The sequence below is a fragment of the Maylandia zebra genome, linkage group LG16 (genome assembly GCF_041146795.1).
Source record: "Maylandia zebra isolate NMK-2024a linkage group LG16, Mzebra_GT3a, whole genome shotgun sequence".
In the NCBI taxonomy this organism is placed as follows: domain Eukaryota; kingdom Metazoa; phylum Chordata; class Actinopteri; order Cichliformes; family Cichlidae; genus Maylandia; species Maylandia zebra.
This window is the reverse complement of record NC_135182.1, coordinates 13,245,993-13,272,735: the sequence shown is the minus strand read 5'-3', so window position 1 is coordinate 13,272,735 and position 26,743 is coordinate 13,245,993. Positions and strand designations below refer to the sequence as shown.

At 42.7% G+C, this 26,743-nt stretch overlaps 1 long non-coding RNA gene across 3 annotated transcripts in view; it reads left to right on the top strand.

Moving 5' to 3' along the window:
* Nucleotides 1–26,743, top strand: part of LOC143412937 (uncharacterized) — a 74,140-nt gene that overhangs the window by 12,409 nt on the left and 34,988 nt on the right. For all 3 annotated transcript variants that reach the window (XR_013093449.1, XR_013093450.1, XR_013093451.1), the window contains exon 3: nt 11,408–11,616. This is a non-coding gene — a long non-coding RNA (uncharacterized LOC143412937). The remainder of the gene's footprint in view (nt 1–11,407; nt 11,617–26,743) is intronic.

The following is a 26,743-nucleotide window of genomic DNA, read 5'->3' as shown; positions in this document are numbered from 1 at the left end:
TTCAGCAGTGGTGTAAATCAGAATCAAAGCGATTGCCACTGTTTTTCTCTGTCACCTCTGTTAATGGCCTGTCTGCTGGAGGTTTGCTCTGAAAAGAAGCAGACCTGCTGTCTGCCTAAATCACCTTTCCATCCTCTCCCCTCATCATAAACACAAAGAGCCCATTGGCCACTGGTGAGAGCACCTTCCCGGTCCGACCTCTGGCTATAAATTACCAGCTCTGTGCAAATTCAGAGCCAAAAAGTGAACAAAATACAGCTATTAATCTTCATTAAGTTGGTGAAAGTTTTGATACCAAAGATATTACAGCTCGACACTTTTACCTTGAATACAGTTTGACACTTTTTTAAAGATATAAATGGGAACAACATCTCAGACACGTATCCCAGAGATGAGGCGACTGGAAGAAACAATAGAGGGAGGGATGATTGTCATCTGTCCATCATGCATGGAAGGCACGCAGATTCTCAGACATTATGATGTGTAATGTGATTGGACAGTGCTGTGACAGCGAGCTGTAACCTTCAGCTTCCTGCCTACTCCAAACCCACCTTGCAGGGTTCTAGAAGGGATGTCAATGGTACTGATCAATGGGGGCATTGGCACTCATCATGTCAAATCCACTCTATGTCCGTTTCCCGTCTCTTTTGTCATCGGGCACGTGCTTTTCTTCCTCTAGTCAATCACTCTGAAATATGAACCGAGCTGCGCGGATGTCAGATAACCAAGTGGTGATACTGCATAAATTCACCTTCATTTTTCAGCTTACATGTAGTTTTAAAGCTACTGTTGTAAAGCTACTGTTTTCTTATCGTCTCAAAGCGCTCCACAGACTTATACGCACCGCCATAAGGCTAGTAAACACACACAAATACAGCCAGGAGAGAATTATTGGTGGAGGCACATAGCCACAGCAGCCCTAAATGAGAATTTCACCAAACAAACACAATCAGGACCCTATTGCATTTCTCTTTCATGATGCTGAAAGGAAATGCAAACGAGATTAGATAACACAAAGGCCACAAGGCTCATTTCTCTCCTGTGTCTGGAGATGGCTAAATGCTGTAATAACCCTCTCCGCTCAGCTCCTCAGGCCAAGTCCCCCTTTTGTTGAACCCAAACCAACTGCATTAATGTAATGGTAAGTTTTTTTTCCCTCCTTTTTTTTGCACTCCTTTCCTCCATATCCAGCCCTGTTTCCCTTGGACTTTAAATTAACTGAGCGCCAACCACTCTAGCTTTAAGTGGGCATGGCATTATTTTGAACTGTGCGATCAGAGAGAGATCTGTATGTCTGCCAGGGGTTTTGATTCATGGTACAGTCTTGGCAGTTAGAACAATTGGAGGAGCCTGAACAGGATCTAATGGATAAGTCTGGACTGAGAACGGCCAGCTCAGAGCTGCTTGCTGGTTCGCAGCAGCAGCGGCGATAAATGGCAGTTATACAGCTTGCCTTAATCAGATTGGAGCAATCACCCTGGAAAAGTTTCCCATATGTCGTCGGAGCTGAGGAAAGTCGGCGGGAGTGGGATGAAGCAAAAACGAAAGGGAGAGAAGGAGAGAAAGAGAGAAAGCAGGAGTGGGTCAACTTAGCAAAGGCTGATAAAACAGAACGAGAAAAGAAAAGCAAGAGGCCGAAATGGAGAAAAAGAAGTGCCAGGGTTAGAGCCAGGCCACAGGCCACAGGGAGGTTAGTGTGTCTGGCTACAATTAGCCAGTCACAAGACAGATTAAGATGATGCTTCGGGGAGCTATTGGTCCTCAGTCATTAGTGATTATTCAGTCAGAAATTACTGACTCTGAAAGTAACGTGTGGCTGCATCTGGTAGTTTACTAACACATGTTTCCTTCCTGCAGCAGCGGCCTTTCAGCGAGATCCAAATCTGAAAATACTTCTTGCAGGAAGTGCTTTGGAAGATATGCTAATTGTGGTTTTGATTTGGTCCCTTTTCAAATGGCAATATTGATATCTTAAAATGAAGTGCGACATCAGTGACACTTTTGAAAATTACCACAAGCGTGCACATAAAGCTCTTGCTTTGTGGCCCCGACTGCACCCCCCCCCCCCCAAACTTTGCCAAACGCCACATCGAGAACGCTGATTATCAAAAACATAGCAGCAGCCTGTGTTAATGTGGGTGTCCTTAGGAAATCTTATTAACTCTGAGGTCTTTATGAGCTGTGGGTGCTATCGTTTAATTAAATAAGCAGCATGTTTTTAAACTCACAAAGAAGAATTTTTGTTTTCTATTTCCTTTGCTTTCAACAATCCCTGATAATTAAAACCCCGTAAGTGTTTCATAACTGAGAGCTCATTTAATGCCCAACACTTGCTCTCTTTCTCTGCTTAAGTGCCTACGGAGAGGGAAATCTAGCCAAAATAAGATTGCTGCATACCTAGGCTTGTGCTGTCCTTAGATGTGTCCTGATGTTAGTGAAATGGCTAAAGTTAACTTTAAGTCAAAACATAATAACTCCCAGATTATATTAATATCCATGTGTGTTATGACGAACTCACACACAGAGTAAAGAATGCACTTTCATACACATCCATATCTCTGCTGCACTAACTTTTGTCATCTCCTCTGTGAGCCACTGTGTATTTATTTGTTATTGCAGCTGATGCGTAATGTGGTGAATAAACACAGCATCTGCATCTTGGCACAGTATGCAAGGTACCTTCAAAGCCTCAAACATGCTGTATCCAGAGACTGCACGCACAAGACTGTACTCACACATGCGTGTACACAATTGGGTCCAAAAGGCACACATTTTGTAAGCTGCAGCAGAGTTGAATGGAAGTGCTAGTTCTGATGATTTTACTATAAACATAACTGTAATAATTGGCGATGATCATGCGGTTTGCAAGACGCGCGCGTGTGCCCACAGCTTGCCGGAGCTCCGCTCAACATCTAAAGGGCTCAGCCGGCTCTAACTTGCAGCTCCAGATGTGGCTTCGGCTCTCAACCCCTGGATGGTCTCCCACACCTGATTTATATCTCACTCTCAGAGACAAGCACATGTGAGCACACCCACACGCAGTGCATGCACAAACAATTATACACACATGTAAGCGTATGTGCACACACGCGCGCATGCACGAGCTCTCCCACTCACAAGCATTCGCAAATAAAATCAAGAAATCAATGTAACCTGTAATTTTTACAGGCTTGATTTGAGTGTGTGTGACAGGCCAAATCCAATAGCTGCAGCGGGGCTGACAGGCCTGACATGAGTCTTGCCTTGCCGGCCCCTCAATTATGCATGGCCCAATGTTTCCCCGGATCTTAATTGAATCACACTGTCTCAAACTTGTTATTTCTAATTTGTTGCATTTGATTTCTGACATCGGCGCTGCCGTGTCATGAATTATGCAAACCGGAGGACCTTTAATTGTGAGTGTTATTAAAACAAAACTAATTGCAGATGATTCAAATGTGACTGGGAAGCGAGATGTTTAGGGCTTACTCTGACATGATTTCGCTACTTCTGCCAAATAATGATTAGGTCTCACAGCTGTCTGAGCTGTTGTTGTTTTGTGGTTGTGACTGCAACCTTTGGGTGTCGGATGGTTTAATAGAGGGGTATGATGCGGCCTGTTGGTGGGATACATAGGGGCTCTTTGGTGATATGATGCACAGCGATGACACGCGCTCATCTGACAGCACGCGTGCGGATTCTCACACACACAACTCCCAAAGTATTGGAGAAAGCAAAATGGGTATAATTCATCATCATAGTCTTATCATCCAACTTATCTCACTTTTATTGATTATGGTTGATGCATTTTGATTAGTTCTCTTTCCAGAAATTGTTTGACTCGCCCCTAAATACACAGAAAATTGCTTTCAATATTGCCATCTTTGAGGCTGACGATATACAGGCACTGACATAAAATGAGAACTCCTTGGAATTCATTCGGTTTAAGTGTATTGTCGGGCAAAAGCAATAAGGCATTTTGATTAAATAATGAAAGTGCAATGGAGAGAGCCCCATAAAAGTGGAATCAGTCAATATAATGTATGCCTGTAACATTTCAAAATGATTGCCAAACATTGAGGACACTGAGTTTTTAAACTGAGGAACTGAAAACTTAAAATGTTACAAAGCTCTTTTTTCTTTAGACTTACTTTTTTTTCTTCTTTATGTAACTAAAAGCAGCAAGGCAGAACATGATTACAAAATAAGATAGTGTGTAAAATAATTGTGCAATTAAACCAACAAAGTCAAAACATGAACGTGGAAGGTTGTAAGCGGTAAAATGAACCCTCCTGTTCTATTCATAAGAGATTTAACAATTGAATCGTGCCTTCAGGGCAACAGCTCAGCACCTGACTGTAAGGTAGGGATCCTCACGGCTGTGTTCCATACGGGACGTTGGAGATGTCTGGAAGTCATTTCCACATGTGAGAAGGGGGTGGGGGTGTGAGGGAGGGCACACTTTAGTTTCATGAATGTTCAATCAATTCAATAGGACAGCTTAACTTTCTCTTTCCCTCGCATAGCACATTTATAGGCCCACAGGCATTCACAGGCAACATTCAAAGGCTGACTGTGCCTCATACAAAAGCTGGGTAATTTCACCTTTTGGGGTGGGGGGCAACAGCTGAAGCCTGTAGGAAAGGGAGCAAAATAAAGGAAACAAAGCTAGTTTGAAAAGGGAACTGAAACAAGGATAATCTGTAACATTTTGTGGGTTTGATATGTGACATAAGGAGTCCAAGGCATGTTAGCAGCAATTGTCCATGACAGTTGTGTACACAAATTCGTGGTTCGCATAGGATGGCTATGGTGGCTGTCTGTTTTTTCCTGTAGCACCAAAGGAAGGTTATGTTTTTTGGTTCTTGAGTAAAATATTTGAAATGCTAGGTTATGAGCATTCAAGGTGTCCATGAGATGTTGCTTTTGAGTGCTAGTGGCATGCTAATATGTTAAGCCAAGATAATGACCATAGCTAATGATGCTCCTTTTGACTGTTAATGGTATGCTAACATGCTAAGCCAACACACTAGCCATTGCCAATGATGTTCCTTTTGATTGCTAATTGCATGCTAACATGCTAAGCCAAGATGCTGGCCATAGCTAATAACGTTGCTTTTGAATGCCAGTGGCATGCTAACATGCTAAGCCAACACACTGGCCATAGCTAACACTAACAGCTTCATCTTTGGATATAATTATTAATTTATATTTTTTAATTTTATTTTATTTTGCTCAAAATGTTTCCTGTAGTTGCATATACATTCCAGCCTGATAGCTTCCATTGGGAGAGGACTGTTGAGACAATGCAACGTCAGGCTCAGACTAATGCTATCGAGCACTGAACATTTGGTAAAATTCTCTACTCTGAGCTAACACAATCTTCTATAACCAGCCCAGGTCCACGAGAAGAGGCAGGGAATATATACATTGCCTTGAACTCCCAAACCCTACCTGTCAGATGCTTGTGTCTCAGCCAGGACGTAAAAAGGTTTTATTCTCATTATGTATGCATGCTAAGGAGTGGGTGACGTGACCTGCCAATTCAAAAAGTCTATCTTTGCATAAAAGTCTATGTCAATAGGGTGCCTCGATGGTTGGGTTCTGTCTAAATGATAAAGTAGCTAAGTATATTTTGCCCATGCCTCCAGGATGGCTGCAGAATCTTGTCTGTTGAGATGACAATTAGAGTCACTTTCCACCCGGGTTAGACCAGACAGGCCCTGTCAACCACCAGCAGAAAAGAATGGAAAGAGACAGAGAGTAATATGTGTACCACTCTGATTCTTCTTCACCTCGTGATCCTTGCACTGACCACCAAAAGGAGGGGAGGAGGCATAGACAGGGACGAAGGAGGCAAGTGGAGAAAAATAGAGGCAAATACATCTCAGCAGTTACTGTGGATCTATTTCTAGTTTTAAAATGGTTGTGAGCTGTCAGTGAGTCATTCTTATACTGTTCCGTTACCTTGTTTCTCATATCATCTTTCATGGACTCTCAATGTTCTCTGACCAATAAAAGTGTCAAAGTAACCATCTCTGAGATTGTAAAGACACATGATATATGATACACTGGGAGATTATTTGCTGGAGTTTGTACGAGGCTCACGGTGATGTACACTGTGTAAATGAAACATTCGTTGTACAAAGAAAAAAAACCAAAATACTTTCCCCTGTTTTAATGCCATGCAATCCAGCCAACAATAGTGCACACGGCACGCAGCAATGATCTCAGATCAGCTTTTGAATCGGGCTCACACTCAGCCCCACTGTCTTCTTAACAAATCTAAAGTAGTGCAGGCTGTCAAACGTTTTGGCACAGCAGTGCAACTGTCAGGGTGGAGTGTGTATGAGATGTGCTGTATGCCTCTGTGTTGCAACTTCCCCCTGAAAGGATTAATAATTTACATGGGATTACTCTAAAATTCCACTATTTGCCACAAAACTATGTAACAGTGATTTGTTGAACTGTCATAATAGCACATCACTCAAAGTAAACAATCATCACCTCACCGAGAGGTGGAGGTAAATGTCTCTTTCTGAGAAAGTAAGACAGCGGAGGAGGGGAGGTTTTCCTTTCTCGTGGTTTCCCATCATGTGGTTCTCTCCTAGCTAGAGAAGGTTGGGGTGGGGTGGAGGGTGGGGGGAAGAGAAAGCTGTAATTGCTGTCAGTCTCTCCTGAGCACAACCTTAAAGGAAGCTGCTTTTTCACAGTGAAAGGAGTTTGGGCTGTGTGGCTTCCCCTCCAGGCCTCTGGAGGATTTGGTGAGTCGCCCCCCCCCCCCCCTTCTTGTTTACCTCTCATTGTCAACAGCGGCACATAGCTTTGGATGCAGAGGAATCACAAGGCTAATAGCCTAAGACACTCAGAAACAGAGACGTGGGTAATTGGAAAGATTATCCTCAACGTGCCAGCTATGATTTGGAGGGTTTTCAAGTGGTGAAAGTTTACCCTCTCTAAAATGTTGCACACAAATATCAAAACACAAAAGGCTTTTCCCCAAAATTTCAATGCACGGGTTTTGACACGTCTGTGTTTACTCCAGATGACTTGTCAACCACTTTGGCAGATGTGTATTCATCCAAGTTCCCCCACTTTTCCACTAACCTGACAGACTATATCATCCATTTATGTGCATTCAAAACATGCCCTGCAACCTCTTAGCTGCCCCGATCCCTTGATTCTAAGAGCAGTCGTGTTGACACTGGAGACTTATGGTAAATGCGTCTTTTTTACATGCATGTATTGTATTTGACTGAAAATATATTTTTAGATAGATGCGCTTCTGTCTAACACACATGCATAAATGCATGTTTGTTAATGGCAAAGAGGACATTCCCATTCTCTCCCACCTTTTCTGGCAGACTTAATCCCTCCTTATTGGCAAACATTCGAATTTGTTTTAAGCGTTAGCCACAGAGGTCAAATCCCCCTCTTAGGGTGAAAAGCTGCAGGAAATTGCCTGCATTAGAGAGATGTATTGGTGTGAAAAGATCCCATGACATGCTGCTGAACAGGTCAGCTCAGTGAAATTTGTTCTCCCCCCTACATTCCTTTTCTCTTGCTTTCTGTCTGCAACAAGCAGAGAAGCAACAAGAAGTCAAATCCCTCTATTTATATGCCTTTATTCTTAAGGACATTTGGAGAATTCCTTAACTCTGCCTCATATCTGTAATTGTCTTTGTACTGGTCAGAGCACTTGGGGCGCTCTCCAAAAGACATGGTTCATGCTACCCATTTCCTGCAGACTTCACAGCATGCTCCTGCCAAAGTCCCTCATACCAAATGTGCAGCGCTGGTTACCTCTGTCATGTTTCTTGAGCTGCCTAAAAAATAATAATACAACAGTTTCTATGCATTTGAATACTTAACCAGAATCAGCTGTTTGATTTTGTGACACAGTAGTTTGCGAAGGTTAAGATATTTTGGAACAGAAAAATCCCACTTATGTGAAATTTGAAACAGCATATAGTTTCAAAGTGCTGCCAAAATAAGCCTAGCTGAGACTGTGATATGATTAGGAAAAGTTCTATTTGAATCAACTTTTTCTAAGCGGGTCAAAATGAGGACTTTTACTACAGCATGTCAGCAAAAACACTGGCCCTAGAAAAAAATTCCTCCATCTTTTGCAAGGAATAAATAAATAAATAAATCAAACCCTTAGATGTTAATCAACACGTCTGAATTAGTTTTGAAAGTTAATGAGTTTTTAAGCAGCCTTTGGGACTTCCCGTCAATAAACTACAAACTCATTTTATTTTCTCTTTTAAATCCCCATAAAGAGAACTTCCCCTCCAATGCTGCGAAGCTTTACTTTGAAATGCCTTTACTTTGATAAGAAATAAATTAACACTTTGGAGAAAGGCAACAGCTGTAGCAGGATGCGATGGGCTCCTCTGCTTCTATTTGATACATATTCTAATTGCTGAAGTGCTGACCCCTACTAACCACCCCCACTCCCCCTTCCCCGATGAGCAGCCAGAGAGATTTTGACCTTGTGGTGTGTGTGAATCGATGGGAAGTTGATAAAGCCAAGTTCATTGCTGCCTAACATAAAACAAAGCTGATTTGTTTACCTAGCTAAGCCCGCGCATGTCAATCCCATTACGGAATGATTTATAGACCAGCACCCAATGAAATTGTTTAAAGCAGATTAGGTAGAGCCAACGATCACCACTAATATGACAAGCTGATACGCTGTGACAGGTAACCAAGCAAACAAGTTCCTGAAATTCAGATTGAATTAGAATCCTAATAATCCTACAGGGAGCAGCAGATTTAATCAGGAGAGGAGAGGAGGAAGAAGGAGAGGGAAGGGAGGAAAGAGAAGGATGCTGGCTCTTCAGCGGCGTGGGGAAATGCCACCTCTTTTCTGATTTACTTGTCAGGAAGCATCACTCAGCATGCGCGAGGGGAAGAGAGTGAGAAGAAAGCACAAGAGATTAGGAGCGGGAAAGCGGTCGCCATGCTAATATAAGGCCAATAATTTGAAAGTTGCTTTGATAAAGGAAATCATTTTCCCACAAACACCAACATTTCTTTTCTCTCTCTCTCTCTGACTTGCTGTGTATACGTCCATATATGTATACGCACGTCTGAGCCCGTGTTTCAGAAATTAATTCAGTTAAAAAAAAAAAGTATTATAGTATCAAATCTCCCAAGAGAAAATATTTGTGTTTAGTGTTATACAATATACATGTGGTGTATTGCGTTACATGTGAATATGGCGCCACAAATAGAAATATTAATGTAATTTAATGTGCAAAGTCTCCACTAAGGATACAAGGAGGCGGTGTCCCTCTCAGCATGATAAAAGACTCCCCTAATGTTATGGATATTGTGTTCCAATAAAATCTTGTTTAAGGTCATAGTACAACTGGAACATCAAGTATTTAAAAGCAGAAAAGTAATCAGAGGATGTAGTTTAAAGCCCACTAATATCTCCAAGAGTTTCTACATATTCATCATTTGTCTGTTCGCTCCCTGTTTTCCGCACATAGTGTCCTGTTTATTTGAAAATAATGAGAACAAAATGAGGAATAATACTTCTTTTCCTGGACACATTAAACGGATTGTATCTAAATTATGATATTAATGTTTAACTAAGGTGTATTGTTTGGACATTTGAATATGCATGATAATCATTACATTTTTGGGGACAGAAATTCTCCCCATCTTGCTGCACGCACACATATCTATGTATATATTATGCATGTTTAATATATTTGGTTCTCACTGAACACAATTAAAAACTTTTGATAGATATTATCCTCAGAGTTGAATATTGGTCTCTGCAATGTAACCAAATTAATCGGCCGCATTTGTGCATCTCGTGGATGAATTTGTGTATTTTAATGCATGAACTACAAACTGAGACGGGGAAAAATGGGTGAGGGGAGGGAGAAATGTAGCTTAGTTCTGGATAAAACTAAAGACTTTTCATAGGTCGCAACATGTTTTGACAGTTGCCACAGCTCAACCTCTTTAGAGTGCTAAAGAAATATATTTCCTTTGTATGCACATATCGCAGGCCTAAACTTTCCTTTATAACCCTGCATATACAGCTGATTAAACAGCCTTCCATAAATGTCAGCAGTCTTTTTTCCTGTGATGCAGGGACATGGAGGGAGGGAGGATGAGGGATGAAGAGTGAAAGTTTTAGATGGGGGACCTAATTAGGGAGCATGCGGCCCAGTTCTCTCCCCACTCCTAATGAGGAGTTTGTTATGGCACGGGTGAGCGGCGTGTGTCACAGTGAGGCCGAAGTGGAAGACTATGGAGCGCGGCGCGACCGACGAGCGGATCCCCTGCGCAGTGTGTGTGCGATTCTACACCTGCAAATCCCCAACACATTGAAACCAGGCCTCGTTTGATGTGCTATTCTTTTCATGTTGAGAAACGGGAGGGACCGCGGAGCAGGGACCTAGTTGAAAAGAGGCAGGGGGGCTTGGGAGGAGTGCCGCGGTCTATTAGACGTTTTAATAATGTTAATTAATGAATAATAGGGTTTGTAATGAGCTACCGGCTGCTTTTTATTCATCTGATTATCTCACCAGCTCTCTAATTCTCTCTATGAGCACTGTCAAGGGAAAGCGGTGATCAAGTCGAACACAAACAGACACACGTACTTAATTTTGCACACGCACACACACAAAGTTGCACATGAACTGCAGGGTACACCGAGGTACAAAGATCCAAATATTGATAGCATCAACATTGGTTCTGGTATCAGATTGATATTAGCCCAACAGATAATCGATACTTTGTTTCTACGTCTACTTTATTTGAAGCACATTTAACAAAGTTGACCCAAAGTACTTGAGAGACAGGCGCATTTACACTCCAACTTTCCAAAAAAATCCAGTTTCAAAAGACATGAAAAGCTGAAAGGTGTTTTTTGGTATAGTTGGTAGTATTAATTGTGGAAAGTAAAAATCACAGTGAATCACGGTGGTCATTAAAATGTGTTCAGACACACTGCAGACACACTACATAAGCTGCTGTATAAGTTAAAACTATGGTATTGGTATCGGCAACACCGGGCCTGTCCTTGCTCGGTATCTAAGCCATACGAAAACTTCCAGTCTTGCACGCCACTGGTGTGTGAAGCTTCAGACGGACCCCATATGCCCCCCAATACATTGTTCTTCATCTACACAGGAAATGAGTATTATTAGGCACCAATTAGACCAAGCAGTGATTTACACACTGAGCAGTACAGACATGCATTCATTCACGCAGACACACACATGATTTACAGCGCTTAAACAGGTGGGTCTGTCTTTTTCGTTATTATCTCTCCTCCCTGTGGTGTGAGCATCGTCCAAGTCCAGAGAGAAAAGGCTGAGGTTATCTCTCTCTCTCTCTATATCCCTGAATCTTTAATCTTTCTCCTCTCCTCATGGTTGTCATCTGCTCTGCCCCTCAGATGAAGCAGCAGAGGCAAGGAGCAACCACTAGTGGGCCCCAGGAAGACGTCCTCACTCCTCTCGCCGTCTCACCACTGCATCAACCGAGTCGGACCCCCTCCTCCCCGTCCTTTGTCTCCTGCTGTCTCAACAGCACTCGCTGCGTGTTGGAAGGTGCAGAAGGGCCTGTTGCCAGAGAGACAATTCAATAAGAACACAATAGGCAGTGGTGAGTAATTAGAAAGAGTTTGAAAACACAGTCAGTATTTATTGATCCGCCTCTTCGTTTATTAGTTTAATGGTGAACGGCAGCTTCGCCACGTTACTCTTTTTTCTGTCTTAATGAATGGCTGAGAAAACAAAAGATAAGTTGAGTTTTCAAAAATTCTGCGAAGAATTGAATTCATGAAAAAAAGGCTTCTGATAATAAAAGTTAAACACTGACATGCGTCAAAAAAAGAAAAAAAAACACGTATGCTATACCCACACCTGGAGCTCCTGACATTTTCCCTGCTAGCCCAATTCCAAGCCATTTCCACCCCATCTCCCTTCACTTTCTATTGATTTGAAAATCAATAGTGGCTCCAGCAGAGCTGTCTGTGTGAAATAGTGTTACACAGAACCTGCTTCTTTCTCTCTCTTTTTTGGAGAAGGAATTTCAAACTTCAACCAGGGGCCAAATCTCCACACTTCAAGCTACATAATGAGGGGAATAAATTAATGAGGTCAGTCTGGCAACATTATGTAGCGGTGACTAAGAAAAGAAATCAAGTGCAGACTGAAAGCAATCACGGAGCTCTTCCCTCAAACCAGAAAGATTCCCAAAGCTGGCTCCATCTGTTTGCTCAGTAGTTGTAATGAAGTTATCAGTGGGCGTTGGACTTCTATAAACCTTCATCCAGGACTGTAAAGATTCTCATTACACCCGTCCTCATTGTCAGGAGGAACACAAAGTCAGCCAACATTGTTCCTGTCCTTTCTTCCTCTGCAACCCTTTCCCTCTCTCCTCTTTCTGGGAGCAGGAGAACAAAAGACAGCCTGGCTCCCAATCAGTGCCTCGTGAAGGGGGGGATCCCACTCAGGTCTTAATCAGTGCTCTGCTTAATAGAGCAACACTTCCCAAATATTATTAACCTCATCTGTCTGTATTAGGCCCTAATGGCCTCCCTCTCTGTATTGTCTTTGCAGCAGCTGGTAATGTACATATATATTAATCCACTCTCTCTTCTCCTTTGCTGAGAGATTGCGCAGCGCTCTCAGAACAAACGGTGCCCTTCAGAGAGCGAGGCAGACACAGGTTAGGAAGCCACTAATTAAATGTCAGACTTGACAGATTAAAATTATGAAATTTAAAATCTGCAAGTGGCTCTTTGTCATTGTCAAATTAAGGGCTGCACTGTGTGATGAAGGGGAAGGGGACGGTGCGCTCTAATGGATTGAAAGAGAATGTGCTTTAGCAGCAAGCAGCTCTCAGTGAATAAAGATTTGCCGCTCCTGCCTTAGGTAGAACGCCCGCGCGTTCAATTCCTCCCATATTCTCCTAAGTCTGGAGGTTGAGAGGTCACTCCAGCACTGCCAAGCCCATCCTGACCACCCCATTTAGACGTTTCATTCCTCTGGCAACACAAAAATCTGGCCACGAACCCGGCGTTCCAGGAAAGCTATTCCACCTTTGGCTTTCTGTAGGCTGTAGGCTATCTCTACTTTAGGTGCAATGTAAGGAGATGACAGCAGGAATTGTTTTCTCCTCCAAGAGACATCTGATTGCTGCGAGGAAAACGGCAAGTGTTTTGTGAAAATATACTGTAAAACAAAAAATTAAACATGAAAGCGATTGATCTTCCACTACAAGCACAATCAAGAAAATCTATGTACAAACTTTACAAGCTGGATTCATAATGAGTAAATCCAGCGCAGACGCATTCGTCTCCTTACCACTAATTTTCAACAAGGAAAAGCACCTCTGTTATATAAAACAGCTGATCTGTGTTTTTCTTCTGAGGTGCTTGATAACAGAATTATTCTAACCTGTTTTCCACTCCTCTGCAGTGAAACCTGGTGCAAGACCAGGCAGGAGCAATTCCAGATATTACCTAGAAATACTAATGATCTAATGCCAAATTACAGCAGTTTCTTTTGCACTCATGCAGCGTTCAAGGTTCAAAGCACTTCCAGCTTCAACCGGGTCTATGCGCATTCGGTCCTGGCAAGGTCGAGGACACAGACTAATAAAGCTCAGTATGAAGCGCGGGCAGCAAACACTCAACAAGGATCAAAACACCGCCAGCATAAAAAGTGACAAGATCCAATTAAATTTAATTACTTGAGCTGTAGTTTCATTTTAACTGACAATTTTGATTAAGGTAGCTACACACTCCTAAAGCTAAAAGCAGAGGCCAAATTGTATCAGAGTAACATTATTAGTGTACAGTGAACCTTGACTAGCTAATAGGGTTTAATTAAAGCAGGGCCAAGAGGACTGTAACGAGTTCAATAATAAAAGGTGAACAGAGAGCCGTGGCTCCATTCTGGTTTGTGTTGCTGTGTGTATGTTTCTTTGTGTTCATCAGCACACTACAGTGAAAACCTGGATTGCAGAAAATCAACTTAGCAACACCGTTTGTTCCTTTTTTAATTTTTATCCGTGAGCTCGGGTTTTCCCTCGTGCAGGAATGACTTTTCAGTGGTTGTTTTATTCTTTCTCCGTGTCTGGCAACAAACTCGACCAGTCAGAATAGTTAATGGCTAAGTTAGATTTTTAATATTATGAGGGATTTTTGTGTCATTTAAATAAATGTGAGTTTATTCTAAGTACACAAAATGTAAAAAATCCTTAATATAGCTCCGCTATTTGACTATTTGAGCATGTCTCTTTTGATTTATGGTTACAAGACGAGGCATACAGAGGGTATAAACATATACATTTACACTTCAGATAAAAAGGTGCACCTGACAGATACAAACTGTCCAGATTGTGTCCAATAACTACACAACTCTATTCACAACTCCAACTGCGCAAAAACATGAGCGCTCATGATCAGATTTTCCTGCCACTAATTTGGTTTATTGTGTAGGGAAAGTATGACCACAGTTATACTGGGGACGGAAAAAAAAGAAAAGAAAACATGTTTGTGTTCAGCCACAGGCCAAATAACATGATTGTGGTGGCTTTTTAATACAGTTGCCTCACTGTAACTCTGAGAGCATTGTTTGGTAGGTTTGTTGTATGCGGTCAAATTACCTCATATAAATGGTTCCTGGATTCCAGCGTGTCCTGTTATGATTTTTTTCATTTCTGTATTTAGACCGAGATCTGCTGCTCGGATCCAGAGTTTAGTTTTCACAGAGAGTGAAAAGGCAGAGCTGCCCATCAAATACTCACGGGGCGAGTTTGTAATGTGACAGGATAAAAAGGGATGAAATGAGCAGAGTATTACTGCTGTGCTGGACTTTGATTCTGTGAGATAACACTTAAATGGAGACAGAGGTACTATTCAGCACGGTCAGTCTTAGCTCTCCAACTTTTTCCTTTAAATTTGGACTTATAAAAGTTATTTTTGTGTGTTTTGTGCGCTGGCTAAAAGATTCATAATCTGACATGGACATATGATGTTTCTCTAACATAAAAATTTATATATGGTGGAATTGTACATTTATATCTTCATGTGTTGTGAATCATTTATTGTCGATTGACAGCATATGAGGTGCTTCGCATTCGTGTATTTAGCAGTGGCTGAAGACTGAACCAAGAGGAAAAAGCAGGGAAAATCTTAACGTATCTTCAGATATATAAAGTATTTCAACCTAGTTCTTTTTGATGAAGGTGTAAGATTATGTGACTTAATCATTTCACTTTTGATCAAGTCACACTTGGTGAGCATGGAGGACTGCTTGCCTGCAAATTCCTGCCAGCTTAAGAGAAACTCAAAGCCAAAAGGGGTTTCTGCTCACCAAATGCCCAGCTCTCTACATCTGAGATGCTGCCAAACATGATCACCTGGTTGATTGACTTCAGTGGATCTTCTGGCAGAGTTTGGCTGTGAAACTTCAATAAGCTGTGATGTCAGGTGGTTCGCTTCCAATCCTCCTGTGTGTACTTTCAATGAATTATATCTGGAAATATATTTCTCGCAACAAGCTCACACTAGTCAAACTTATCATCCCTTGTGGACTGAGGCTTGTGGTTTTAACTTTTCACTTCTTGGCAAAACAAGAGTTACAGCTATAAAATCAAGCCCTAGAGACAATTTTGTTCAAAAGTGACCGATGTATAGCAAAAGTATGAACAGCGGCAGTGTAAATAGAAAAGCCAAAAAGTACTAAAATGACACTAAAAGTGATCAGGAGTGTCTATATAGTAAAAACTGGTATATGAGTCATCTCTTAATGTCATCAAGCTTCACCCCTGAGTCACCCCCAAATGTGAGATGACACCTATAAGGCTGGATGGTGTGTGTTCGAAAGGTTAGTGGGGAGTGTGAGTGGCAGGAACAGCACTTAGCCTAAGGTGTTTCACTTTTATAGTCACATGCTCCGCTGTAACACCCTGACACACACACACAAGTGTACGTTTACACAAAGAGAGAGACACATCTTCCACTGGGATGAGGCTCATCTGCCTGCCCTCTGGTGCTATGCACTGTTTTCAAAGCACCTGCAGCATTTGTTTTCTAGCTGTCATCGAGAGACGCTCCAACCTGTTTGTCAATGAGCGGGTTTGTTCTTCTAGTTAAGATTTTGCCTGTCATATAGTTTCACAAAATGAAAAGGACTCACTCAGTTCAAGCAATATTGCCTAAAAGCTTATTTTAGGCATTTTAAGACTTGATCAGACACTTACAGCGAAAGGAAGTGTAAACATGAGGCAGACGGAGCAGCCAGCCAGCATTTGAACCTCTGACTTCATGTGGGATGGTATGCACTTTACCACTCAGCTATCAGATCTCCCTGACCACCAAATATATTCTTGCACAACACCGCTGTTTTATACCACGGTTGTCAGTAGTTTTATTTATGAGATGCTGAGTGTTATTCTAAAGCTAAGATTGGATGTTTTTGCAAGTCTGAATGTGTGTATGTGAGAGTGCATGTGAACATGTTAATTTAAGTGTTATGTCTTTGTCGTGCTCCATGCTGCTCTGTTCCAGTGCTGTCAGTGGCGTGTGTGTGTGTGTGTGTGTGTGTGTGTGTGTGTGTGTGTGCAGGGAGGTCAGTCAGGTCAGGCCTGACACCATCTTTAACTCTTATTTACTGTGATTCCACGACAAGACAGATACCAGCTCCTACGACTCTACTGATGTATGTTAAGCGCGCTCCAAATTACCCGCCTGATGGATCTATTGATGGCCCATTCCAACCTGTCACCTAGTCTCCATCAGCCTCTCAGTTATCCTCCTCCTCCGCCCCCTTGCAAACCCTTCTCTCTCTCCTTTCTCACCCCCTCCCCTCCACTCCGCTCTCTCCCTTCTGTCCCTGTGGGTCTGAATAAGAAATGAGGAAGCAGGCAGATAGAGACCTCTGTAACCCACAGTGTGCCGCCTGCTACAAGACAATAGCCACCACTGACGCTGTTGCAAAAGTTAAGCAGGTCTGTGTGAAAGCACAGCTGGAGCGCACACACGCAGTCAAGCGAGCACAAAGACACACACACACGCACACTTGCACTTGTCCCTGGAGAGACAAAAAGGGCAATGTAGACCATGACCGTGCCTGCTAACGGCCTCGTCTTTTCAAATCCTGTCATTTATTATTCTCTATGCAGGCTCCTGCTCCACATAGTAGACCCTGTCATAAGGGAGATGAAGATCCCAGAGGTATCTGTTACAGGTCTTGTAATATGCTGTCACCTGTGTGCCACGCTGATAATATCCTGCAAGCACTGATTGAGGGGGAATCCAGGTTAACACACTTATACCATTATAAACTGAAATGATCAGGGGAGAGTAAAATCAACTCTTAAAAGACTTGTTAGTGCTGCAAATCAACAGCTACTCAATTTCAAAACTCCCCACAGGCTTTTCAAAAAGAGAAGAAAAAAAAACCTTACACTGTATTTTAGAGCGGAGTTGATGATGGGCCCTGTGGTCCCATTAGCTGAAAGATAAGATGAAGATGGTCAATATGGTGCGTGTGTTCTGGTGTGTGTAGTTGCCAGGTCTGCTCTATCAGATAAATACTGCACTGAATCTAGTTGCGCTAATTGACTCTCGCAGGCATTACTGGGATTAAGTTAGCTAGCGTCCAAAGTTCATTACGCAGATAAATGCATCTCTTAGCCTGCTAAAGAGCTCCCGAGCAAACTTAACTCCCACACAATGCGAGCTACAAAAAAGAAAAAAGAGGTCTGTAATTTACAGTAAAGGTAAAAGGTTTAGCTCTCGTGATACTTACCTGAATATTTGCATTTGAAAGAACTCGACCTTTCAAAGAGAATTGCTTTACTAATTTTGTTTCGCAGCTGCAGATTAATATTTTATCTGAAAATCGTTGCCTCTGTAAGGTATGGGTCTTTATTTATTCGACAGTCAAGCGATAAACAAAATATTTAGCGTTAGCTCCGCCTCAGCAAGCTGCAACCCGACACATGTGTACAAGCTAATGAAGATGGAAGAAGACTGAGAGCAGCCAGTCATCACAACCGTGCTTGAATACGAGATACACCTTAATTCAGCTGCTGGAACCACAACTGAAAATTCCACAGGAAGACCATTTTGTCATTAAGCGTTGTAAACAACACAGATTTTTCAGACTTGATCTTTCCCCTGCTTTGCAGCTGAGGATTATTCTGATGTCGTTACACATGCTTGACAAAAAAAAAGAAGCTGCAGCGACATCTGAGTTGATAATGGCGCAGCAATTGAACATGTGATCTTTGAGACACTTCTCTCTCCCTCCTTCTCACTTTCTGTATCTGCAGTGATGAGTGACACAACAGCAGGTGCTCAGAGAACCGTGGAGAGTGCTTTCATTTTGCCACTTATAGGACAAATTACCCAGACAATGGACCTGGCGAGCCGGGACCCTAATTCAATTCCAACTGTTGACTCTGGGCATTCGCCTGCATGCATTCGCAGGGCTCGGGAAAGGAGATTCCCCCCCATAAAAACAGGGGGGAAAGAAAGAGAAGAAAGAGAAAAAATATATAATTTGAACACAGTCAAACAAAATGAAAGGTAATATTCTTTATCTGGCTGAAGATAGCAGCAGATGAACTGCTCTAATATGAGCACAAATATGATTTAGGAATTCCATGCTTCAGAAAGCCCTCAACTCAAAGTGATTTGGATCAATAGTGTTTGCTAGGCACAGCAGAAACAGAGCGAGAACGGACAAATTAGAGATAAAGGGAGAGGAAGAAAGAAGGAGAGGAAGAGGGAAAACACGTAGGTTTCACGATGGGGGAGCAGGAGAGCGCAGCGGCAGAGTCGTAGTCAAATTTCACTGGTGTCAAATTAATTTCCGTGTTATCTGGAAATTCAATTAGAAAGGACCACCACCCCCCTCCCCTCCTCTCCCCTCACTCTACTCCCTCCTCCCCTCCTTTGTGAGTAAGAGAGTGTCGGACATCCCAGCGTGACAGATTACACTGCTCAGAGTGCATATCAGGCCGAAGTGTTGAGGCCCACTAATCCGCCCTCTAATTCTCAATTAGTGTAAAATGAGCCCATAAATCACGCAGACAGGCCGATCGATGGAAACGTTGTTTTAGGAGTGATTGGCAGCCTCCCCAAAGGTTACTGTTTAAGTTGGTTTAAGGTTACAGCTCTCTCTGGGCAGGAGGAAGGCTCTGTGTGTGCGTGCGTGCGCGCGCGCGCGCGTTGGCGTGGCTTGTGGTTGGGAGGGCTGGGGGGGTCGAACTCAATCTATATGATGCAGGGCCTCGGTCCTTTGGGGATACAGCAGAGGGACAGCACCAATTTTTAGCCCATCAGCCATCCAATTTTTCTCCTTTTCATACCTGCTGTAGTAAATGAGAAACAAATTAAATTTCACCCCACTATCTCCACAGAAACCATTTAAATCCTTTATGGAAACCAAATTGTCCCCAGACAAATCGCCCCTGGTTCTGTAGAAATACACTATGGCGCTGCAACCGAAATAAATTTGTGTCACTCTGGATATGGCTTTGTCTGTAATGCCATTCATTGGAGGATCCTGGTGAAAGAGAGAGGGAAATAAAATAAGGGGCACTTTTGGAGGAACAAAAGGGGTGAAAAAGACCCCAGCTCCCCATTCTCCTTTTTTACTCTCCTTTCCATCTCTCTCTGTCTTTCCTTCCCTCTCCCTTGCGCCCACTTTTCCCCTGCGTGGTGTTATTAATTTTCGGCCAGAGTTTTTGCATTCATGAGCTCGAGATTGAAATGGAAATGAGGACTGGCTGAGTGAGCGAAGCAAGCGGTGGCCGCGGCCAAACAGGGGGCCCCAGCGCAGCACAGCGCTGCGCAGCTCAGCCGACACGTGTCAGAGACAGAGGGGGACTCGGTGGCCACCATCCAGCCTCTCATTCCCCCAGATTACCAGCCCCTGACATCAATCACTGCATCAGGGAAACAATGCATAAAACAGCCCCAACAAGGGCGATGAAAAATCACTGACAGTGCAGGAGTGGAGCGTGTAGAGTGGTGGAGGGAGGGGAGCAAGGGGAGGAAGGAGGGGACCGAGTGCCATTCTACCTTCACCGAGCTCACCGATTAGTCACATTCACAGGGGAGAAAGGATAAAAGAGGCAGACAAGGAGAACAAGACAGCCAGAAAGGACATCAGGCGATAATGAAAACTAGAATAAGAAAAGGAGTGAAATAAGTGGAGAAGTTGGAAGCCATACTGACAAGCTAATGGTTGAAATTGCTTTAATGGGTCGCTGTGTGTTCTCTCTTAGTGTATCTGTTGATATTTATGTTACAGAAGAGACCAAAAGCTCTCTGAATGCAATCTTTAGGGAAAAGTCCAGGGCAAGGTGTCTAATTATGAACACCATCAGGTAGACTGAAGAAAATAATTATTTTATCCCCCTGAGTTCATAAGTTTGCTCACTTACAAGGTAATTAACAGTCTTTAGTTATTATGGTAGTTTCATTTTAATGTAGAGAGATAAAATATCAAGAAAACACCCAGAAAAAAAAAACCTAATATGAAAGTTACAAAGTATCCAGTCCTGTACAACACAGCCTGGCTCCTGCATATTGTAATCAATCAATCAATGACAGATATTTCTGTGTGTATATAGCACACGTGTCCACAGAGTTTCTTTCATCGAGCCTCTCCCCCACCATGGGCAAGAGCAAAGAGCTGTCAAAGGACGTCAGGAACAAGACTGTAGACCTGCACAAGGCTCGAAAGCACTACAAGACCATCAGCAGGATGCTTAGTGAGAAGGTGACAACTGTTGGTGTGATTATTCAGACATATAAGAAATATAACATGATCATCAGTCGCTCTCCATCTGGAGTGCGGATGATCGTGAGAGGAGCTTGTTAATGATCTGAAGTCAGCTGGAACCACAGTCACTAAAACACCAGCACAGCGCAGTAAACAAGAAGGCCCATCTTAAGTTTGCCAGGTAACATCTAAATGATTCGGAAGAAACTGAACTCTTTGGCATCAGCTTGATTTACCGTGTTTGAAGCGGGAGAAATGCTGAGTATTACCCAACAGTCACCAGCCCCACAGTCAAGCACGGTGGTGGAAACACTATGCTTTGCTGTTTTTCTACTAAGGGGACAGGATGACTTCACTGCACTGAGGGTCACACACTGTAAAATCTTAGATGAAAACCTTCTTCAGCCAGAACACTGGAGATGGGCCATGGTTGGGTCTTCCAGCATGACAATGACTCAAAACATACCACCAAGATAAGAAAGGAGTGATAAAGAAGAAGCACATTAAGGTCATGGAGTGGCCTAGCCAGCCTCCAGACCACAGTCTTATAGAAAATCTGTGGAGCTGAAGCTTGGAGTCCCAAGCAGCAGCCAAGAAACCTAAAGGATTCAGAGAGTTTCTGTAAAGATGAGTGGACCAATATCCCTCCTGAGATGTTGGTCAACCTGGTGCCAGAAATGTCTGACTTTTGTGCTTGCCAACGAGGGTTTCTCCACCGAGTACTAAGTCATGTCTTGCTTGGGGATCAAATACTTATTTCACTCAATGACATACAAAGCAGTTTATAACTTCTATGTAATGTGTTTGTCTCTCTCCATTAAAATGAGAGACTGTTTGTTTCTTTGTAATCGAGCAAACCAAAAACAAATTTGGCAGATCAAATAATTATTTCCCTTACTGCACATTAAAACTATGAAAGAGTAAATTAATGATTAAGTTGGATAGTTGGTTAAACTGGCAGCATGTCACCTTAACAAGAACAGATAGCTAACTTTAAAGGAGTAGTGTTTACTGATAACCACTTGTAGGATCTTAGCAAATGTCTGACTGATATCCAAAATAATCCAAGCGCTGTTTATAAAGCAGTATGCATTTTAAATAATAAGTATATGAAGTATCCAGGATTAAAGCTGATATTATAAATAATCATCTTTGGCGCCTGCAAAGCTGTTTGCTAAATCTGGATGGATTGTATTTGCCTCTTTAGCTGGTAAATGCTACTCTGGGTTCACCAAGCTCCTCTCCGACATAAATTTATACAACATTAATCTTTTATTTCTGTTGGCGCAGGCAAAAAACAAAAACAAAAACAGTTGTTCACCACCTCCGAATTTAAATCTTTGCCCTATTGACCACAGATATAGCCACAGTGTGAGAGGGGAATAACATGCACTTGCCCTCCGTCAACAAATAGCAAGTGATGTAGGTGATTTTTTGTTCGGTGCATTTTGCACTAGCGAGAACAATAACACAACTTTCCATGAAGTTGGCTTGCTTCAAGAACTAGCTGCCAGTTTTGGCTGTGAGCTGGATGAAGGCGTGGAGTGGGTTTATCGTAACTTGTGTGTTGTTCTGAAAACATCACTGATGAGATGGTAAGTAAAGTTGAATCAAAAACCAAAGCAATGAGCTGATAAGTGATAGAGAGCTCTGAAGCGAAGAAAAAAGGCACATACAGTCATTTGCTTCACTCTGATTGTAAAAATAGCTGATAACAGCAGCTTTAACTATTCATCATTCAGTCATAGTTTGTTCCAAAGCTCCGTCGACCGTCATTAATAATGAAAAACCATCCAATCATGCGTTTGAATTTTTGGCAGCCAAGGGAGACCCCTTTGTTTACATCCGGGTCCTGGATCCTGCTTTTACAAATACTTAGGGTGACCTTTGACATAAGTCAACTGCCTCCAAAAAGACCTCTTTTGACTGCTATTTTTAAAAGGCCCAGTCTCTGGCTTTGCCTGCGGAGGAGGGGTCAGCTTTTACGACAGTGTCACCTCAGGTTCACGTCTAACCTAATCTGGTCCATTACTGATGACATCATCACTCACTGAGCCTTTTTCTTTCTTTTTCTGTGGTGGTGGTGGTGGTGGTGGTGGGGGACAGTGGAATTTCATTTTAGCAGTGCCAGACCGGTCTATTATTATGATCATTATAAACCGTGCGTCTCCCTCCCGCAGTTGTTCTGCGTCTGCTTTGTGTCCTCTGCAGCAAAAAGCTAATGTGCTGAAAGGCTGGTTCTTGTCTCCCTGAGCTTATTGAAATCATGTGAATGCCATTTGCGCTTAATCCTTCTGGGTGTGCCATAAAGAGAAGAGAGTCGGCAGCTCCTGAAGAGAGATGAGAGGACCTCAGGGGATTCACTTTGCTTTGCCTCGTCTGCTGAGAAAAAGAAGGAGAGGGAGAGAGAGACTGAGAGCGTCAAACAAGTGACAGCCTAACCAAAATACGTCTCATAATTTGATTAGGTTACAATGACAATTTTTATTTATAGTCGTCTCAGATGCAAGGAGGTGGGTGGATTTATTTTCCCTTTTTTTTGAGCTTTTAATTCATGATTATGTTTCATAGCTGGAATCTAAATAAAAACAAGCAATGATCTATGTAGCTAGGGGCTAATTACAGACAGCAGTATGTCCATCTGACACCTGGTCTCAACTGCTCCAAACACTCGTTTGCCTCATTAGGTTTGTGATCACTCGTTTTATTTAGTGTGTGTGGGGGTCCCCTACTCCTCCAAAACCAGGATATCAAGTCACTGGAACACCTTCCATATGCATGAGAATTACATCAGAGACTGTGCTGTTGTCTGAGCTTTTGAAATAATAATGCGGCAAATGATAACGCCTCGGGACGCTACAACACCTCATTACAGCTCAGAGTAGTTCTTGTAAAGGAGAAAACAGGCTGGAATGAATAGGAAACATGGCGGCGCTTGAACAACAGTGGTATTTATATTCATCCCGTTTACATCAAATTGTTGCTTTCCCACAAAAGCCTGGAACGGCAGCAGGGTTTGAACTCGGGGTTAATGAAAAAGTCCCTGGCGTCAAGTTACCTGCTCGTCTGCAGGCGAAGCCGTCTGTCGAAACAAACATTTCATTTGTGCGCCACATGTTTCTCAGACAAGACCCTTGTAAAAGTTGTTCAATAAATTTTACCGTCTGTTTTACAGACCTCCCCTTTTCCCCCCGTGTCATTTTTTTAATTGAAAGTGGATTCTAACTCGGCTGTAAACATCATTCCACCCAATCAGAGCTGGTTTAGATCAAATGGTTGTTTCAATGGGCCGCGCGCTTACAGATGCCTTCAACCTCGCCTTGTCTCCCAGGCTCTCGTACTGTTAAACACTCTGGCACTCTTTTAAGGCTGGGTGATGGCTGTCACTGTATTTTGTCAGCAAAGCATAATATTTCTTCAGGAGTTCTGAACCTGGCACTCAGCGGGGTAGAAATGAAAATAAGGCAGTACATAAACGGAGGGAGTCAGCCGTAAATCACCTAACACGCAGAGGAGGCAGCAGGTAGACGAGCTGCTGGCTGTCACAGCACTCCCCTGGAAAGCAGATTGGACACCAGCCATCATGCTTTAATCAAACTGCACATAACAGACATGTCCCTGCTCTTTATGACACACACGTACAGTGTGCAGCGCACACACCAGAGAAGTGCGCTTTCAGACTTTTCCAACTTGTGCTATTTAAATGTGGCTTGTGTTTGTTTGTTTGGGTGTCAGAGGTTATTCTTTTGTGGTATCCTAAAAGCGATCTTTGAAGCTTTAAAATCAGTTGGTTCACGCACACACGTGCACACGCACGCTTTCTTCAAAGGTCGGTTCTCTTAACTGTGATATGAAGCAGTTTTTTTTTTTTGACATGCTGCGTGTCAAATGATAATGTTATTGTTGGCAAGACTCTTTTATAGCAGTATAATTTTATTCTGACTTTTCCCTTTCTTTCTTTTTTTTTAATTAAACACTAAATGTCTCACATGGCTGTGGGTTTGCAGCTAAGTGCGGGTTTGAAAGCTAATACCAAACAGATGGGGAAGTATTCATATTCTTATGAGAGCAGAATTATGCAGACCCCTGAAACAATAGCAACCTTATTATACCCCCGAATGATGAATTGTCCCATTGAACTGGGACACTGAGACAGTCCGCTTCATTCAGGACGTAATGTTGTGCTCAGGTCTGTTTTAGTTCTGGCTTTCATGACAGGTTGTGTTTGAAACCCATCTTTCAGTGCAATGTTATTACGGAATCTGCTTTTCTGCTCGTAAATCAGGCCTTGCTCATTTTCGGCGTTTTCCACTGAATGTCACGCCTTTGGAAATGTCAAAAAATTACTTACAGCCTCTAAGAAACAAAATGACACTCCTGTTGTAAAGTCGCTCTGTGCAATACTTCATATCAGTCAAAAATAGGACTTAAAAAAAGAAAAATACAGCCCCAACACCTTCCGAGCTGTTAGACATCTACCGATCAAGCAAGGCTGTGGCTAATGATGCTTTCATTACGTGGGTGGTTCACTCTAAGGCACTCTGAGGTTGTCTAGCATTTGATTACTGTAGTCACTTCATAAGCAGTGCTGATTGTGTAGAAGCTCTTTAAAAGCAAGTATGCTCAGAGGCCCCACGGGGGGGGGGGGAGTAATCGGATTTGGAATGACGCTGCCTTTTTGCTGTTTTAATTCTCCACCTGCTGATAATTAGCAAATGCACCTCTTTGATGGCAAAAAGTATGTTAGGTAGGTGTGTTCTGCAAGTGTGCCTGGGTGCAAGTGATGTAAATTGTGTCATCAGATTGCAAGCATGAGGGTAAGTGGTAAATGGATCGGTGCTTTCTCAAAGTGCTAGCACACCACTCACTCTACCTGTGTGAATGTGCACAGAGCCCAGAGCAGAGAATCGCCTGTTATCTCCAACTGGGTTTTAGGTTATATCAAGCCAGCTAAGGCAAAGGAATCCTGACTGTGTTGCACTCCGTAGCCTACCCCTCAGGCAAACTTCAAAAAACTATCAGAGAAATGACTACTCAGCCATAATGTCTTCAGTGAAATACAATGAGAGCCACAAGATTTATTTGGCTAACATTAACAGCACCTCGGTAAAGAATTACTAACGCATAGCTTGAAAAGTGAAAATGACTCATCAACAATCTCTGGTCCCTGAGGGCAGGGAGACAGATGCAAGCTGATTTGAGAGCAGGCACCTGGGATGGTAAACTAATGCCAATTGAGTTACAGCTTCATTACATAAAGCCAGCGAAGGTGGTTTAAGCTATATGAGTGATGACCCAATATGTTGGACATTAGCTGCACAGATTGACATGTGACAGGGGGAGCAGATGGCTCCCACTCCTCACTCCGTTCCTGTGCTGTAACACGGTATATCTCGTTGAGGGGTGAGCTTTATTGATTGAATTCCTGCCCTCAGACATGGGGGGACCTATAGCTACATGTGTCAGAGCTGCTACTGACTGCTGGAAACCCGACACCGGAGCACAGGTTGTGCAGCGGGGTGGGGAGTGGCTTATTCTGTAAGTCACTCAGTGGGTCCCATCTGTCATCTGAAACAGTGCCTCGCTGTTGTCAGACGCAGACTCGAGCCTCATTATCACTTACAAATGTAAGCAAAAACATCTCCCTGAATTATCTTTTGAGTTTGTTGAGTTTTACTTTGCATATTTCAGCTGAGATTTTATTTAGCATCTTAAAAAGAAAACAGAATTCAAAGTCTCATCCCGCAGAAGATGAAGGGGTTATTAAAAAAAATGCCTTAGATGTGATCGTGTTGTTTGTGTTTGTGTTTTGTTATCCTGTCAGAAGGGTAATTGCTGCGGTTGCAATAGATTAAGGTCTTGCGAGAAAACATAAGTATTGAGAGGATGCAGTTATGCCGCTAACCACAGCTTAATCACGAGAGCGCGGACTGACCCCTGTCCCGCAAACATTCCTCTTAATTGCACACACAAGGCAG